Genomic DNA, 6,018 nt, shown 5'->3' with positions numbered 1-6,018 from the left:
ACACAACAAAGAACATAAAGTAATTAAAAGCATACATACAAAGTAACAAAAGCAAATGAGCAACTCGGACTCCACTAAAACCTGGGTCGTTTTGATGGACGTATACTCGAGGAATACATTAAATTGCGCCGACGTATACTCGAGGAATACATATATAATCGGCTGTTTCTATATTTTCAGCCTCAATATTTTCTTACTAGTTCCGCCAAAATAAAACTCCGAACATCCTAAATTCATACACAAAAAACGTAAGAGCGTCGAGAACTTAAATATAAAACCTTTGATACTCGTAATGCAATAAAATAAAATGATATGAGGCAGGTTAAGTCGAAAACACTCCAAAGAAACAAAATTGTTACCATTTTACCAATTATGGTAAAAAATGTCTTTGGGCTGAAATGTCCGGCATTCAGAGGAATTATGGGTAAGACTGATGCCGTTATTTTCATTAAAGGTCTGTAGACATTTTAGTAATATTAATCTTAAAAAATAATGATTGATTCGACTTCACCATGGACCAGGTGTACCGTTATGATAAGCGTCCTCTTCTTTTCTAGAAACAACCGCTGAGTTGCTCATAAAAAGTTTAGTCCGAAGTAGACGAAAGAGGAAAGGAAAACTATGACACGTTGAACAAACCAGTTTTCATGGTGCACATGGATACCGTAACGATGCAAGAGTTCATGATGACGACCATAAAACTTCTGTACTGATGACTTCAATCTTGTAGCAACATAACCCTGTTCCAGAAGCTTTATTTAATATTTCTTCATTTCATAACAAAAAAACCATACTAAATATTTATATGATTCATACCAACAACACATATGAAATATTTCTCAAAATTATGACCACAGAATATGTTTTTTTCTAATAAATCATACCAACATGACAGAAAATATGTATACGATAAATAAAACCTTTTTATTCCCTTAAACTCGGAACAGTTTTTCAATTTTTTTTCGGCAAGTGTTTCATGTACCCACCGAGCCTGCTACAAAAGTAAATACGAAATAGAATAATAAAGCAGTTGTAAAATTATACATATTTTCTATATCGATCTCCATGAATTTATGACACAGTTTTAGAAGAAATCAGAAAACTAAATTCATATTCATAAAGTGGAACACATGTTGGAAGCTTAGTTAAACAGGCACACACAGTTGATGTCACAAAATTGTCTTTTTCCCCTTCTCTTGTTTCACCTGTCAAATTTTTGCCGCATGTGCCAGTTGCATGACGACAATATGTTGATAAACTTTAGTAAATAATGCATATCAGGCTTCCGATATGTGCCGTACATTTTGAACAATTACAAATCAAGTAATCAAGTTACTAGACATATAAATTTCATAATCTGGATCGCTTTGGTTACTAAATGTACCAGAAGTAAATCTTTTTTTCAAGTATCTGGAAAACAAAAACAAAAAAAACATACACACGGGAACAAAAAATGCATATTGGTGTTTATCCGAGCAGAGGTCTTCTAAGAATGATCGAAATTGAGAATTGCCTCTGAATGAAAGAGTTCCAAAATTTTGTGAATCTGAGAACAGAGTTTGTAGAATGTAGCAGTTAGCCTTCTTCAGGTGTATGGTTAAGCATAAAAACGGATGTAGATGTTTATCCAACCAACCAGTCAATGGTGAACTAGACAATATTTCTGATGACCTTAAGCGGGTATATCATATCATATGGCGATCAACAAAAGAAGAAGAAATCTTAAATTTGTGGCCATTCAAAAACATAAGGAGATTCCTACCAATATTCCTTTTGAAGGAAGAAGTATCATAACGGTTGGACCTATTGATATGCTTCGACGTTTGTATGTTCATCACCAGGTTGTGCCAAAAAGCTATCGTGGATCAAAGTAAGAACTTTTGAAATAATTCCAGTTCGTCGATTTTCTGCAATGGGACCCGAAATGGCCATCGAAAATTATACAATTAGGCCCTGGCGCAACAATACGTGAAAAACTTATGTATGCTCCACTGTTTGTGATGCCATGAATTCCAAAGACTTTGATTGCAGAAATCATGGAAGTTAAGAATATTCTCTGATTTAAGTGATTTTTAAAATCCTTTTGTGGCGCCAGGGCCTATGCCTTTAGTTACTAGTACTCTCCTTACAAAGATTGTAAGAAGGGCCAAGTGAGCTATTGCCATCACTTAGCAACCGTCGTAGTTTTCCGTAAACTCTTTTTCTGTTATACTTCTTGATATATTTCAATGACATTTGACATGACTTTTCCTTAAGGTATCCTTCGCACAAATTGTGATTACATTGTTGATCCGTTGAAGACCATAGCCACCTGGACCATTTAAAGAAAATAAGGGTAAGCAAACTTATTTCAAGGTACAAAAATGCATATCCAAAAGCCTGTGAGAAATAGAGAAAATTTTAGATGACTTCACCACTTCAGCTTGAAAACCCTATACAAGTCAACATACGGTCGAAGTTGTAGGATGACTCCTTGTTTGAGTTGTTGTCCTTGAAAGGAGAAAAAATGACGTTTTTTTTTTGCAGTTTATGGGTTTATAGCCAATATTTTGAAATCCATAGTATATAGAAAATAAATCCTTCAATTATTGAAACAATAAGACTTACGATGTGGTCCAAGCTATAGGACGACTTCAGGACTCCAAAATGAACAAGGTGAGCAGTAAGTGCTCCTTTAAAACCCAAAATAACAATAGTTTTGATGAGTGTTGCAGGTGAGTCTTTATTGTAGGTAAAGCATATTATATATGGACAAAATTGTTTTTTTAAAGATTTCAAATTAATTTATTTCATCAATGATTGGTATCGAAAAAATACCGTTCCATCCGACATTACATGAAAAAATGAAACCCGCCTTTATTATCCAAACATGAGAGCATTTATCGGAAATCTACAGTGTGTATGGTGACTTGTATACATTGCCCCAATGGGCTTCTATAATAAAGCTTTGTAAAGCTTTCATGTTTTTTTTTAATGTTTTTCGACTGAGGAAATGCCAAGAATAATTTTTAGGTCCATTTTAAAGGAATAAAGGCACGAACTTTTGTACACCCGAACAGGTCAAACTAAAAATACACTTCTTCTGCTTTCACTTTTATTTTGCGTTCATAAAATAAACCCCTTTTCTGAAGCATTATTTTCATAAAAATATTGTTTATTTTCAAAAACAAGGGTTTTTTTTGCGTCATAGCTTAATATTTACCCTGTATTGTTTATGTAAAATGGTAATCATTTGCGAAAAAAACAGGAAATGGAAAGCGCACTATATTTTTAGTTTGGTAGTTTTGTTATACCCCTTTTTAATTATTAATATATAAATGTATGAATTCAATACAAAGTGTATTTCCGACTAGAGATCATTTGGGGGCAGTACAAACTCTTTTATTTATTCTTTGTATTTATGCAAGTATTATTTTTATTTTTGTCTTTTGTCATTATTATTATAATTTTAAGAGTTTTTCACAAAATGCGCAATTTCAAAGACCTGAATATATGATATTTAAGACAAATGGCAGAAAACAGTATGTTTATGACATTCGATATTAACAAAAACCCGTTATGTATGAGTAAACAGACAGTAACTCACAATATCACCTGTCATTGATAATTAAATTGCAGGTATCTTTGGGATAGCATTCAGCTACAATAATAACATGCTAACACCAATTATATTACAATCTAAAACAAATGATCCATCTATGACATCAAAAGAATGCATTTATAATCCAAGTTTGAAAAACAATTAAATTAAAACGTAACACATTCGATAATCATATTAAGTGTTGTTACGCATTTAATCAAATGCTTTGTATTTGAAATTAAACTTTCATGAAATGGCTTTTCTACACTTTTGTCACCTATCATATCAATCATACTATTTATGTATTTATAAAAATAGCAGAGAAAAACTTTTGTGCTTTCCCAATGCAAATTATTAAGAAGAACAGTAAGATTATTAATAACACTTAACCTTATCAAGAATCCACAGGAGGATGTAAGTAGCACAAACAATGACATAGATTATATAAAGCGGCGGGAATACTAGTTACCCCCGTCTTATCAGTCTTCGTGATGAAAGATCAACTAAAATAACTTTATGACTTGTGATGAAATATATAAACCCACACAGCACTTTAGTTTTGATTTACATCTTGCAGTTATGTTTTGTGTTTCTATAAATTACAAGATGGAAATGGAAATGTGCACTGAAAGTTTGGTTTACTGTTGCTATTAAATTATGTCTTACCATATAGTATTTGACAAATTAGTCTGTGTTTCAAGTTTAACAGTCCTACAATCAACTTGCGATATAAAATCCGTAAAACAAGTTGTAAAAATGAGCATACAAATGAACAAATGTCAGCCATGGTGATAAAATATTCTTTACAATTTTCATTATTTTATCTTATTATTGTTTTTTTTTTATATTGTCTGCTTGTAATTGTTGTAATATGCTGAACCTAATATTTCTTTCTGCGCAAGGTTGCAGCTACCCTTTTAGATGGTAACATGTTGTTGTCCGCTTCCTTCTGAAAGAAAAACAGTTCGTATATAGACCTTACTTCAAAACTCATGCACTTTAAACTTGTGTTGGTTTTTTAACTCACCTGGCCGAAGGCCATATGAGCTGTACCTATCACTTAGCGTCCATCGTCGCCGTCGTCCGTTAACAATTTCTCAAAAATCTTCTCCTCTGAAACTACTGAGCGGAATTACATAAAACTTTGCACAGATGTTCCTTATGGTATTTTGCACAAAGGTTATGTTTAGATTTTTGATCCGTCCAAAACATGATCACCATTACTAAAATAGAACATAGGGGCCAGACAATAGTGTTTGCAAAAATCTCAAGGTTCAGCCAAATTTTAACAGGATAAAAGTGTTCAGCATGATGAGATCTATCTGTGGTCAAATTTACGTTTTAATCCGTCAAGCCATATTGGAGTTATTGCCTTTTTTTTTACGTTTTTGGCTATTTGAAATGTTATTTTTCTAAATATTCTCATCTGACACTACTTGACCAATTGAAGCCAAACTTTGTATGAATGTTCCTTGGGGTATCCTGCATAGAATTGATGTGGAGATTTTTGATCCGACAAAAAAAAGGCAGCTGTTACAAACATAGAACATAGAGCTCAGACAGTAAATTTCTCATATGTCTCCAAAACTAATGATAGATAGAAACTTTCAAGTGAAGAAGTGAAGAAGTGATCCTTATAATACATCCTATCGAAGTATTATTGAGTCAAAATTGTTGGACAACTCCTTGTTAAATTTATTGCCCTTAAAAGCAAAATTTAACCAGGTGAGAGATTCAGGCTACTGGGAGCCTTTTGTTTTTTTGTTTTGTTACATTTTCGATGAAAGTATGATGTATCTTATAAATCTTATCGTAACATACTTTTCAGAACTTTTGATTTGGTGCTATCAATGATCAATGCTTTTTTTTTGTTTTGGTATGGGCTTCCTTTTTTTCATTTTAGTTGTTTATCCATTTTCATATTGTTATTTTTAAGTCCAGATTTCCCAAAGTTTGAATTATGTTTTGTAATATTTTATATTATTATTCAAGGAAGAAAGTTGCTCAAGTATCTGTTGATCCAATTGACAATATAACTGATTTTTTTTTTTATTTTAGCTTTTTTAATTTGGTAGAATAAATGAAATTTTAATGAAGAAAAAAATGTTCAGAACTTTTTTTCAGTAGGTATGATCAATTGACCATGCTTTTTTTTGTTTTTTTGGCAATATCATAACTTTCACAGTATCTAATTTGTGAATATGATGGCATTTTATTTTGTAATTCGTGTGTCCTGTGTACTGTGTTTCAAAAGAGATAATAAGTTGTGTCAAAGGTCAAGTTTTCAAGGAAATGTGATCTCTAGAAATGACTAAATTCCATTTTGTTTCGTAATTCTTTTATACTTGAAAACATCTTGTTGTACATCTAAGACAATGCGATTATGCGATTGCTAGATTTATTGCATACTTGAAAGAAATAACAATATTTTGTAATAA

This window comes from Perna viridis, chromosome 1 (genome assembly GCF_037379345.1).
Source record: "Perna viridis isolate PV_CMFRI_1.1 ecotype Kerala chromosome 1, ASM3737934v1, whole genome shotgun sequence".
In the NCBI taxonomy this organism is placed as follows: Eukaryota; Metazoa; Mollusca; class Bivalvia; order Mytilida; family Mytilidae; genus Perna; species Perna viridis.
This window is presented reverse-complemented; position numbering follows the sequence as displayed.